We start from the raw sequence: 14,028 nt of genomic DNA on the forward strand, positions 1-14,028 counted from the left end.
GGTCATAGAGAACATTTTATGAACTTGACCCAAAGGCAAGGGAAGTAAAGGTAAAAATAAATGAATAGAACTATATCAAACTAAAAATCTTTTGCACAGCAAAAAAAACTGACAACATAACAAAGAGGCAGCCAACCAGATGGGAGATGATATTTGCAAACAGTAGCTCCAACAAACGTGTCATTTCTAAAACATATAAAGAACTCCTAAAACTCACCAGCAAAGAACCCAATCAAAAAGTGGGTAGAGGACCTGAAATTATACCTCTCCCAAGAAGATATATGAACACCCAATAGAAATATGGAAAGATGTTCAATCTTACTGGCAATTAGGGAAATGCAAATAAAAACTACAATGAGATAACACCTCATATGTATTAGAGTGGTTATCATCATATCTAATAATAGATAAACATGGTAATTGACCGTACCTTTGCTACACCTCCCATTGGCTAATCAGCACGATATGCAAATTAACCACCAACAAAAATGGCGGCTAATTTGCATACTGCAGGCAGGGTGACACATCGCCATCCTGCCTGCCCTGCCGCCATCTGGGCCTGCTATTTGCCACCCGGGGCAGTGGGGCGGGACAGCACCATCCCGCTTGCCCTGCCGCCATCTGGGCCTGCTATTTGCCACCCGGGGCAGTGGGGCAGGACAGCACCATCCCGCCTGCCCTGCTGCCATCCAGGCCTGCTATCTGCAACCTGGGGCGGCGGGCGTCCCGTGTGCGACCCAACCCACGGCTGCCGGGCAGGGCAGCAGCAATTGGCCGGCCCGCCCGAGCATCCCGTGTGTGACCCGACCCAGGGCGGTGGAGCGGGACAGCGTGGCTCCTCTGTCACCCCAGCTTCCTCATCACAGCTCCCTTGGGGGCCTAAGCCTTTAGTCGAACATCCCCCCAGGGTTCCCTGGCTGCCAGAAGGATGTCTGACTGCAAGCTTAGGCCTGATCCCCCGGGGAGTGGGCCTAAGTCAACAGGTGGACATCCCCCAAGGGGTCCTGGACTGCAAATGGGCTCAGGCCGGGCTGAGGGCGCCCCCCCCCCCGAGTGCACAAATTTTTGTGCACCGGGCCTCTAGTCCTTTATAATAAAAGCCTAATATGCTAAGTATCCAACTGTTTGACCATTCGACTAGTCGTTATGATGCACACTAACCACCAGGGGAAGATGCTCTGACCAGTAGGTTAGCTTGTTGCTGGGGTCCGGCCGATGGGGACTGGGCGAGACAAGCTAGACACGCCCTGGAGCCCTGACATGGTCCCTCCCCGGCCCTGATCGTGCACTGGTGGGGTCCCTCAGCCTGGCCTGCACCTTCTTGTAATCCGGGACCCCTAAGGGGATGTTAGAGAGCTGGTTTCGGCCTGATCCCCACAGGCCAGGCTGAGGGACCCCATCAGTGTGGGAATCTATGCACTGGGCCTCTAGTTAACAATAAGACAAGCAAAAACAAATTTTGGAGAGGTTGTGGATAAAAGGGAACCCTCATTCACTGCTGGTAGGAATGTAGACTGGTACAACCACTATGGAAAGCAGTCTGGCAATTCCTCAAAAAATTTAGAATAGAGCTACCATATGAACCAGCAATCCCTCTCCTGGGTATATACTCCAAAACCTCAAAATTATGTTTTTGCAAAGATATATGAACCCTTATGTTCATTGCAGTATTATTCATGGTGCCCAAGACATAGAAACAACCAAAGTGTCCCACGATGGAGGACTGGATAAAGATGTGGTACATATACACAATGGAATACCACTCAGCCATAAGGAAGGATGAAATAGTGCCATTTGCAACAACGTAGATGGACCTTGAGAACATTCGGCTAAGTGATTTGTCAGTTAGAAAAAGTTAAGAACCATATGATTTAGCTCATATGTGGGATATAAAACTGAATTTATATGGAACCAAAAAAAAATTCTGAATAGCTGCAGCAATCTTGAAAAAGAAGAACAAAGTCGGAAGAATTACAATACCAGATATCAAGTTATACTACAAAGCCATTATACTCAAAACAGCCTGGTATTGGCACAAGAACAGGCATGTAGTTCAATGGAACAGAACAGAGTCCCCAAAAATTGACCCAAGCCATTAAGCTTAATTAATATTTGACAAAGGAGGCAAGAGCATAAAATGGAATCAAGACAGTCTCTTCAATAAATGGTGTTGGGAAAATTGGACAGGTACATGCAAGAAAATGAAAACAAACTATCAACTTACATCATACAAAAGAATAAGCTCAAAGTGGATTAAAGATTTAGATATGTCGTGAAACCATAAATAACTTAGAAGAAACCATAGGCAGCAAAATCTCAGACATCTCTTGCTGCAATATGTTTACTGATACATCTCCTAGGGCAGTGATGGCGAACCTTTTGAGCTCGGTGTGTCAGCATTTTGAAAAACCCTAACTTAACTCTGGTGCAGTGTCACATATAAAAATTTTTTGATATTTTCAACCATAGTAAAACAAAAATGTATATTTTTGATATTTATCTTATATATTTAAATGCCATTTGACAAAGATAAATCAACCAAAAAAACAAGTTCGCGTGTCACCTCTGACACGCGTGTCATAGGTTCGCCATCACTGTCCTAGGGCAAAGGAAACTAAGAAGAAAATAAACAAATAGGACTACATCAAAATAAAAAGCTCTGCACAGCAAAAGAAAGCATCAACAATATGAAAAGAGAGACCACTGCATGGGAGAACATATTTGCCAATGACACATCTGAAAGGGGTCAATTTCCAAAATATATAACTCATACAACTTCACAAAAGGAAGACAAACAATTTAATTTAAAAATGGGTAAAGGACCTAAATAGACAGTTCTCTATACTGGACACACAGAAGGCCAAGAGACATGAAAAGGTGCTCAAAGTCACTAATTATCTGAAAGATGCAAATTAAAAGGACAATGAGGTATCACCTCACACCTGTCAGAAAGGCTATCTTCAACAAATCAACAAATGGCAAGTGCTGGCGAGGATGTGGGAAAAATGGAACTCTAGTGCACTGCTGATGTGAATGCAGACTGGTGCAGCCAGTGTGGAGAACAGTATGGAGTTTCCTCAAAAATTAAAAATGGAACTCTCATTTGATCCAGTGATCCCACTTCTAGGAATATATCCCAAGAAACCCAAAACACCAATCAGAAAGAATATATGCATCCCTATGTTCATAGCAGCACATTTTACAATAGCTAGAATTTGGAAACTGCCCAAGTGCCCATCAGCAGATGAGTGAATAAAAATGCTGTGGTACATTCATGCAATAGAATACTATGCAGCTGTAAAAAAGAAAGAAATCTTACCCTTTGAAACAGCATGGATGGACCTGGAGAGTATTATAAACGAAATAAGCCAGTCAGAGAAAGATTAGTATCACATGATCTCACTCGTAAGTGCAATCTAATGAACAAAATAAACTGATGAACAAACAGATCCAGAGACATAGAAGCATGGAACAGACTGACAAATTTCAGAGGGAAGGTGGGGGTGGGGGTGGGGAATAGTGATTAACTGGGAAACTTATATGCATATATGCATAACCCATGGACATAGACAATAGTGTGGTGAAGGCCTGGGAGTGGTGGATTCAGAGTGGAGGGGGTCAAAGTGAAAAATAAAAAAAGGGACATCTGTAATACTTTCAACAGTAAATATTAATTAAAAGAATGAAAAATAAAAGACCTGAAACTTGTGAACACAAACAGCAGTATGGTTTATGCCAGAGGGAAGAGGCTGGGGGAAGAAGGGGGACCCTAATATAAGGTGACAGGAGAAGATTTGACTTTGGGTGGTGGGCACACAGTGCAATATACAGATCTTGTAACATAGACACCTATATCTGAAACCTATATGTTCATGCTGACCAATGTCACCCCAATAAATTTAATTTTTAAAAGTTTTTAAAAAGATTAAGCAAGAAGATTTAAACAAGCACATTTTATGAATGTTTTTAAGTACAGCTACTGAGGAATGCAGGCATGAAAATTTTAAAAATGTTAAGAGATATCAGGGAAAAAACCTATCTAATTGTCAGAGACCTGAATGAAAAAGAATGATAATATCATGAGTTGCTAGAAGTAAATCATATTAGCCTATCAGTAGATCTTATATTTAAGGACCTGATTTTCAAGGCTCAGTTCTGATCTCATTGCTACTTTCATTGGGCAATTCGAGTTAACTGTAGTTCTAGATATCTTTCACTGTAACAAAAGGGATTTGATTAATTTCTAAAGACATTTTCCCCTCAGATCAAATAGCTGACATTTATTTAATACTATTTACCAATCATGGATTTTTGGCTGAAAGCAATTTTAAAAGTGGGGCCACCTAAGCATAATGCATTGTTAAAAGAATGAAGAATACATAGTCTTAAAGGGAAAGACAAAGAATCAAGTGTGGTCCAGACCAGAACCTGGCTTTAGAAGACCTTGATAATGTTTCTATGGCAACCCCACTATCCTTCACCACCAGAGGCAACAAATCCTAAAAAGTTTCTCAAAACCTTGGATCACACACTCTTTAGGTCTAGGAGAGAGTCAAGTTGGCCAAGGTTTTGTACTGTATCCAGATATTAGCAACACCAAAGCAGTGAGAGAGAAAAAAATAAGGTGGAAGGAGCCTTACGCTGAAGAAAGGCAGGTTCACCCAATGGAAGAGAGGCAATCCTTGTCTGTCTACTGTGGTTTAATAACTATGGGTGCTATAGGACTCTGTGGACTTTAATATGTAACTGTTTTCACTTGAGATAGTATCTAAATTGGGGCAAATATATTAATGAACAAATAAGATGCTAGAAATAGTCTACATTTTGACCACTACAGAGTTATGTAGAAACAGACAAGCAGTGTCTCTTAAAAAACTTCCCCTTTGATTTTTAAGTCCAAGTATATAATTCTTGATGCATACAAGTAAGAATTTTTTATCTCATAACTGACAGTCTGAACATACTTACTAATTTCTTTTATTGAGTTTTTATCTTTGCTAAACTTAAGAGCTTTTTATCCCTCAACAGATACATACCTGATTGAAAAATAAAAATATATGTATTTTTTAAAAGATGAAGATTATATCTGAGTGGAAAAAATGACAAACTTTAATTGAGAATTTTTATATTATTACAAATTAAGTGAATAATTAAAAATGCCAGGGAACAGAAGATTGTTTCATATGGCTCTCTGTTCGATGTGGATTGCCAATGTGGGAGAAAATCCTTGTAAATCTTAGCGTTACTCCCACACAACCACCTACACAGATGATCACTTGACTTTCACGCTAACAATAGATGCATTAGGAGAGCTCTCACCATCTGCAAAATGAAGTGCACTTAAAAAAAAGTAACTGCAGCAGACAGTAGTAATTGCTTATATATTGTGATTAGCATTTTATATTTACATGTAAAAGGTAAGAATTTAAGCAGTGATGATTCCCAGTTTAAATAAGGTCAGTTCCTATGATAGCTCCCAGATTAAATAAGGTCAGTCCTAGATACCAGATACATTTATGTTAGGAAACTTTTGAATTTTATTCTACTTAAAATTTATCTGTGTCCAAGAATGCAGAATAAAATGTAAATTAAATGAATTCTGATATACTCCCTTCTCCAGTAATAGTACTTAAAATCATGTACATCAGTGACAACCCCCTTTACAAAGTCTATTTGTAACAATTGTCGTAATTTTGTAATAGAATTCCGTCAAAGGCATGTTTTTTTGGGGTTTCCCTTCTTTAAATCTATTTTGTTATCATTGTAGAATGAGTATCGTGGAAAATAGTTTTATATCATTGGAAAACATGGCCTTTGACTTCTTTTCCCTTATTGATTTTTACCAAGGATGGAAGGGTCCATGATCCCATTACTGGGACTTAGTGGAGGATTCTAAGGCAGAGTGTTAGAAAATGAACTGGCGGGATTCTTCATAGGGAACAGAGCAGCTACAAGGCTCATGTGTAGACCCTGCTCATACCTGGAAGGCTTGATATTGAGAGATGAGCAGGCATCTGGCTGATGAAGACAGGATGAGACCCATTTCTTTCAACCCAACACAAACAGGTACAATGCCTCTCTATACTGGCAAATTTTCCATGTGTTTCCAACCCACGTGTTTCTAACATTTGGCCTGAACAATCTTGTTTTCTCCTATAGATGATAGAGTCAGTGTGCATGCGCTATGAGATCTATAACCCCAAAATATCATCCTAAATAGGACTGCCTAAAATTCTATGATAAAATATTCATTTATTCATTATAAATATGGCCTTTCCCAAGCCTATTTTATTTTTTAAATATTTTTATTGATTTCAGAGAGGAAGGGAGAACGGTAGAGAGTTAGGAACATCAATGATGAGAGGGAGTTATTGATTGGCTGCCTCCTGCACACCCCACACTGGGGATCGAGCCTACAACCTAGGCATGTGCCTTGACCAATAATTGAACCGTGATCTCCTATTTCATAGGTTGATGCTCAACCACTGGGCCACGCCAGCCAGGTCAAGCCTATTTTAATTCAGATTATTTTAGAAAGAATAGTACATTAAGGCAATAATGACTTAGTGTGATTCAGTTTTTATCTCATTTATTTTCCATCCTAAATAAATTATAGTCATATAAATTTATATATTAGAAGGAAATTTAGGATTAGAAGGAAAATAAAACCTCTAGTCCAAACACTTCATTTTACAGATGATAAAATTGAGGCTCAGTAAAGGCTCACACACCTACTTAAGCACAAATCCAGAACTAATCCCTAAGACTCCTGACTCTCATCCAGTGCTTTTTCCATTATACTATCATAAAACATTAAAGCAACAGTGGTCCCTTGGGGTGAAGGTGAGGGGGTGCTTTAAAAGAATAGAAAGCAGGAGAAGAGGAGAGAACAGGAGGTTTGCTGACCCCATGCAATTGTTTTTCTATATTTGAGCCACATAACAGTGTCATTAGCAAGACTGAATTTAATTAAGTCGATGTTAGATATGTAGGTCAGTTAGCTGCACAACTCAGTGATACTTTTTTGCTAAATTTTAGCAACAAAATAAAATCTCATAATGTCAGTGCTGGGGAAATTTGCACTCACATCATCCCCATTTGAAAAGTTATGAAAATACAATAAGACAGGAGCAATTGTTGAAAAATCTTGTGTAGTCAGTTCTACTACAAAACAAATTACTTAGGATTAGGAAGTATATAAAAGGAAGATCATTTTTTTCTAAGGTTGGAGGGTTAATATATTTTCTCTACATCAGAAAGTAAAGAATCAGATTCAAAGGTATCTTATATATATAAAAGCCTAAGCAACCATTATGACCAGTCACTATGACGACGCACTGACCACCAGGGAACAGATGCTCAATGCAGGAGCTGCCCCCTGGTGGTCAGTGCGTTCCCACAGCCAACCTCCCACGGTCCCTCCCCCCAAGCCAGTCGGGCCCAATTGGCCCTGATCACCGGTCAGGCTGAGGGACACCACCTGTGCATGAATTCATGCACCAGGCCTCTAGTATAATATAACAAAAAATTCAGTTCTTATAAATACATATTTTATTCATTTAAAAAAATCTGTATAGTAAGTTCAATGAATAAGAGAAATCAGAAAATGTGAAAAAAGCAATAGCTAACCTCTATCATATAATGGTAAGTTTTAGTACATTTGAAATGATAAAATATCTCTTTTTATACACATGTATTTCATGGTGCATTATTCTGTTAATCAATTTTTATTCTCACACATAAGGAAGAGCCATGGGACTTTAGGACATTAATTTCATCTTTAGTGGTAAGCTTCAGTTATACAGTGTGTATGTGATGAAGAATAAACTCATAAATTGAGTAAAACCAGTTAATGAAAAATGCATTGTATATAGTAATTAATAAAGATTTTAGTTCTAATGTTTCTTGAAAGTTGAAAGGAAATTTACTATTTTTAAAAGTTTTTTTTATTTTCTTAATTGGAAATCATATCTGTTGTTTTCTCTGCTTAGGAAATTGACTTCTAATAAGATAACACAATCAGTATCAGAATAGTCTAGACAAAGGCACTAACTCCAAAATCCCAGCGGTCCAATTTTAGCCAGAAATGTGTCACTGAAGTTCAGGGGGGAAGCTGAACTATCCCCATCTGTAATGAGGCAATGTGAGTCAGTGCCCTACTTTTGTCAGGGTGGTGTCACTGGTGTCCAGTGAGAACTGAACATACACACCTACCTAGCCTTCATGCTACAAATCAATAAGACTGCTTACTTAACAAGTAAAATCCTATATAATAAGAGGTGATATGCAAATTGACCTTCACACCCTCACATCACAAGATGGCCGCCCCCATGTTGTCACAAGATGGCCACCCCTGTCATCACAAGATGGCCACCACAATATGGCCACCCCCACATCATCACAAGATGGCTGCCCCCACGTTGTCACAAGATGGCCAGCAGGGGAGGGCAGTTGGGGGGATCTATCCTACAGGGGAGGGCAGTTGGGGGCCATTGGGCCAGCAGGGAAGCAGTTAGGTGTCAATCGGGCCGGCAGGCAGAAGCAGTTAGGGGGTAATGAGGCAGGCAGGCAGGCAAGTGGTTAGGAGCCAGCAGTCCCGGATTGTGAGAGGAATGTCCGAATGCTGGTTTAGGCCCGATCCTGCAGGCAGTCGGACATCCCCCAAGGGGTCCCAGATTGGAGAGGGTGCAGGCCAGGCTGAAGGACATCCCCCCCCCCCCAGTGCACGAATTTCGTGCACCGCGCCTCTAGTTAAATATAATCCAAAGTGTCATCCTAGAGTACCTCAGATGTTCAGGATTCAATAACCATGGTTATACCAAGAACCATGTTAGTCAACACTTGATTGAGAAAAAAGAACCAACAAATGCCAACACTAAGATAGAGCAGATGTTGGAATTATCTGACAATGACTTTAAAACAGCCATCATATGCCAATACCAGGCAGTTTTGAGAACAGTGGCTCTGTAATACAGCTTGATATATGAAAATGAGATCCCTCCTACTTTGTTCTTCTTTCTCAGGATTGCTGCAGCTATTCTGGGTCTTTTTTTTATTCCAGATGAATTTATGGAGAGTTCATTCTAGGTCTGTGAAATATGCCATTGGTATTTTAATGGGGAGCACATAGAATCTATAGATTGCCATCTCACACCTGTCAGAATGGCTATGATCAACAAATCAACAAATGAGAAGTGCTGGCAAGGATGTGGAGAAAAAGGAACCCCTGTGCACTCCTGGTGGGAATGCAGACTGGTGTGGCCACTATGGAAAACAGTATGGAGTTTCCTCAAAAAACTAAATATGAAACTCCCATATGACCCAGTGATCCCACTTCTAGGAATATATCCCAAGAAACTAGAAACACCAATCAGAAAGGATCTATGAACCCCTATGTTCATAGCAGCACAATTTACAATAGCTAAGATTTGGAAACAGCCTAAGTGCCCATCAGCAGATGAGTGGATTAAAAACCTGTGGTACATCTACACAATGGAATATTACACTGTGGTAAAAAAGAAGGAATTCTTACTATTTGCAACAGCATGGATGGAGCTGGAGAGCATTATGCTAAGCGAAATAAGCCAGTCAGAGAAAGATAAATATCACATGATCTCACTCACTTGTGAAATATAATAAACAACAGAAACTGATGAACAAAAATAGATCCAGAGACAGAGAAGCATCGATCAGACTGTCAAACCTCAGAGGGAAGGTAGGGGAGGGTGTGGTTAAGGGGGAGAGATCAACCAAAGGACTTGTGTGTATGCAGGTAAGCCTAACCAATGGACACAGATACCAGTGTGGTTAGGGCATGAGTGGCGGGGTGGGCAGGACAATGGGGAGATAAGGACACATATGTAATACCTTAATCAATAAAGAAAAAAAAATAAAGGAGGATTGCTTTATGATAAAAAATAAAAAAAGTAAAACAGCCATCATAAAACTGCTTCATTGACAACACCACTTGATCATCTCAGCAGATGAAGAAAAGGCATTTGACAAACTTCAATATCAATTCATGAACAAAATAGGTATGGAAGGAATTTATATCAACACAAAGGCCATACATGAAAATCTCACAGCTAAGATGATAATCAATGGGGAAAAACTGAAAGCTTTCCTTTTAAGATCCAAAACAAAGCAAGAATGCTGACTCTCACCACTTCTATTAAACACAGCACTGAAAGTCCTAAACAGAGAAATTAGACACCAAATAATGGCTGAAACTTCCCATGTTCAGAAAAATCAAAGTTACAGATTTAGAAAACTGAGGAAATGCCAATAGGATGAGTAAAATAAAAAAGCACTTCAAGATGTATTTGAATTAGACTTCAAACTAAAAGAAAATAAATAATTGTTAAAACAAGACAGAAAATGGCAATTATTTATAGAACACCAATTCAAATGACAGTAGATTTTTCTTTGGGCTACATCTACACTTAATTTTATGTAGGAAGAAATCAAATGAGAAAGAGGGAGCGAGAGAGAATGAAAATATTTATGTCCATCCTAATAATAACCACAGATTACTAGAGAAATATAATGTGAAGCAATCCATATATGTAATTTTATTCTAGTAGCCACTTTTTAAAAGTAAAAAGAAGCAGGTGAATGTAATTATAATTATTTTACTTAAACCAATACATCTAGAGCATTATTTCAACATTTAATCAATATAAAAATGTTAATGACCCATTTAACATATTTTTCATATTAAGTCTTCAAAATTGAGTATTTTATACTCACAGCATACTGAGGCATTCCCCAGGCATTCAGATAATGATGCTGTCTTCACTTTCCTTGACCTAGAAATGTGATAAAATACAGTCCCACTTTTGCCTTTCTCATCAGATTAACTTCTCTGGCTGGATACTTGGGTTGGATTCTTGGGGAAAAAAAGAAGAAGAAGAAAGAAAGAAAAGGAAAGAAATATAAAAAGAAAGAAAGAAAGAATCCACTCAATGAAATGCACACACTTGTAGAAATCTGATATCCTGTGTTAATAAGAGAAAAGGAAGTGACCATTCTATCAGAGAAGTTGACCTAGAAGGAAGTAGTAGATTAGATGATTGGTGACAATTTTTGAGACATATTCCAAATATTTTGTTAGTGTTCAAGGCAGTGTGGTTTGCTAATGATTACCAAGTATATATGTAACAGCCCTGTAGTTGAACCAAGAAGGTTAAATTCAAACCACTCCCTAGCTATATAACCTTAAACAAACAAAAACAATTTGATATTCCTTTTTATTCTCCAGTAAAAAGAGGATACTAAATCACAGGATTTCACTAGAATGTATTTTTGGCATTCAACAAATCTAGTTTAATATAAATCAGAGAATTTATCACTGGTGCTCATTTTTCATGTAAGAAAGTAAATTAAATGAATGTATTAGAAATCAGCAACTAATAAAAAGAAATTAAAACAAAATATTTCAAATTGGCTGAAATAGCCCAGTTACTCTGCTAAATCTTACTAAACACTCAGCCAGGGGGAAATACTGTAAAAGATCACTGCCAATTATCTTAGTCCTAAGGTTAAGAGACTGAGTTGGCCTGTTATTTTGTATCTATAATTCAGGAAAGATGCTTCAATTCAAAGCAATTTTTCATCCATGCAAAACTAACCACAATGAGCTCTCTCTCATAGTGAACAGCAGTGAATATCTAATACGGAAAAAATAGCATTAGCATTTTAAACACAGAAGAGAAATAAAGAAATGAGTTCTTCTATTACATTAAAAAGAACAAATAACTACCTGTGTGACCTTGAAAACTTTTCTTTATGCTTTGTAAATTGGCAACATTAAATTGAATGATCTCTAAATTTCCATTCCGTGTTAGTAACCAATTAGATAACAATACCTATAATGAATGATTATTGAGCATGCATGTTGATCAGAACATTACAAGGTCACATAGCTTGTTAGTGGAAGAGGCAGGATTTAAAATTATAGCTCCAGAACCCCTGCTCTTAACCACTGTGATATGATGATTGAGGAAATGCTTGTTGATAACTATTTTTATTTTACAACAATATTTAACATAGTTAATGTTTACACTGTTGTAATTTTAGAAACACTCTTAAACACATATTTCTAATATTCTCTAACAACATGGAAACTTTTAGCTTCTTGATCCCTCACAGTTCAACCTTGCTGCCACCACACTACTGGTTTTGAGTGATTCCCTATTCATTCTGGATCTGGCATCAATCTCCTTAAAACCACTTTGACCAGCATCCTCAATTTATTCACGCCCTTATTTCTTCCTTGCATGTGCCCTTATCAGTCTCACCACTGTATCAATCATAACTAAATATTTGCTTTCTTTACCATGGCCCCTGGGCTGCCAAGCTTAGCTAAGAAAAAAATCATATACTTGCTAATAGGCACCATTAAAATCATGATTTCCTGTCTTTTCTGGCTCTTCAACAACACTAAACAATCCTTTCATTTGACCCTAAACAATTGCCTCCCACTTTCCTTGTGTTGATTGTGACACACCTTTGCCACCTTCCTCAGGTGGAAAGAATATTCAGTTCACTAAGTATTTCACATTTATATGGTCTTCCACCAGAAGTATGTATAAGAACACTCACTTTCACCTGTTTCCATCTGTTCTGGAAAACATGTCTGTTCTCCTTACCAAAGCCCAACTTGTTCTTTTAAAAAAATATTGAATTTATTGGGGAGGAAGAAGGGTGGAAATGGAAGAGGGCATAGAGCAGATAAATGGTGATGGAAAAAAATAAAATGATATATACTTAACTGGCAGGGCAGATACCATGATCACGAAGGTGGTTTTCCCAGGGCGAGTCTTATCCATTGCACTCCGGATGTGCTGACCCCTGCAATTTCCCCAAATGTGGGAAACTCGACTGCATAATTTGTGGTAGTGCGGGACTGCGTTCGCGCTCTCCCCAGAAAAATAAAATAAAATAAAATGATATAGGTTTCAGGTGTACAATTCTATAATACATCTCTACCTGCATTCCCATTCATTCTTGCCTGCTGGCCCCATGGATTTGTATATCTTTCAGGAACCACAACCTCAAAATATGTGTGGCTAGGTTCATTACCTTATTCCCAATCTACTCGTCCTTCTATTTTCACTATCTTGTTTAGATGTGGTATTTCAACTTAGTCTCCCCATACATAAACCTTCACCTAATCCTGCTATCTCCCTCATTCCCCTCCCCATGGTCAGGAAATTTTCTGGTATGTATGTACGTATGTATGTATGTATGTATGTATGTATTCATTTATTTATTTATTTATTTTTAATCCTCACCTGAGGATATTTTTCCATTGATTTTTAGAGAGAGTGGAAGAGAGAGGGAAAGGCAGAGAGAAATATCGATGTGAGAGAAACACATTAATTGGTTGCCTTCTGCATAAGCTCAGACCTGGACCCATTTAGGGGAGGAGCCTGCAATCAAGGTATGTGCCTTTGACTCGAATCGAACCCAGGACCCTTCAGTCTGTAGGCCATCGCTCTATCCCCTGAGCCAAACCAGCTAGAGTGGACATTTTCTGTTTTACATACCACTGTATCCCATAAACTGTAACAGTGTCTGCTATTTATTTGGTGCTCAATTAAATTTTGTTGGATGGGACTAAACTTTCCTCCAAAGAAGCTCTTCACATTAAATAATCGGTTATGTCAACCCTACATCCATAATTTCTGAATTTTCCCCCTTCTTTATGATTATTCTCTACCTTTTGTTATCAGCTCATAATCATCTGTCATGTGGATTATCTACTAGTCTACAAACAAGGCAACTGCCTCGGGTCTTTTCACCTCTGCCTTCTCTCTAGAGATATTTTTTGAAATTACAAATATGACTATATCCCTTCAATATAGGGACTTCTCATTGCCAAGAAATAGAGGCAATGGTCTTTACCTCTTTTCCCTTCTGTCCAAAATGAGTTTTTCCTTCCTCTAGAAAGATCAAAATCTCAAAGTTTTTAGATAATTGTATGAATCTAGAATTTCCTTACTATGTATTTTACCCTCTGAATTC

At 38.5% G+C, this 14,028-nt stretch overlaps 1 non-coding gene across 1 annotated transcript; it reads left to right on the top strand.

Moving 5' to 3' along the window:
* Positions 1–12,764: 12,764 nt before the first annotated feature.
* On the top strand, positions 12,765–12,928 carry LOC111825311. Its single transcript, XR_002828481.1, has one exon. It is a non-coding gene; the product is annotated as a U1 spliceosomal RNA (small nuclear RNA).
* The last annotated feature ends 1,100 nt before the right edge of the window (positions 12,929–14,028 follow it).

This window comes from Myotis lucifugus, unplaced genomic scaffold (genome assembly GCF_000147115.1).
Source record: "Myotis lucifugus unplaced genomic scaffold, Myoluc2.0 scaffold_20, whole genome shotgun sequence".
NCBI lineage: Eukaryota > Metazoa > Chordata > Mammalia > Chiroptera > Vespertilionidae > Myotis > Myotis lucifugus.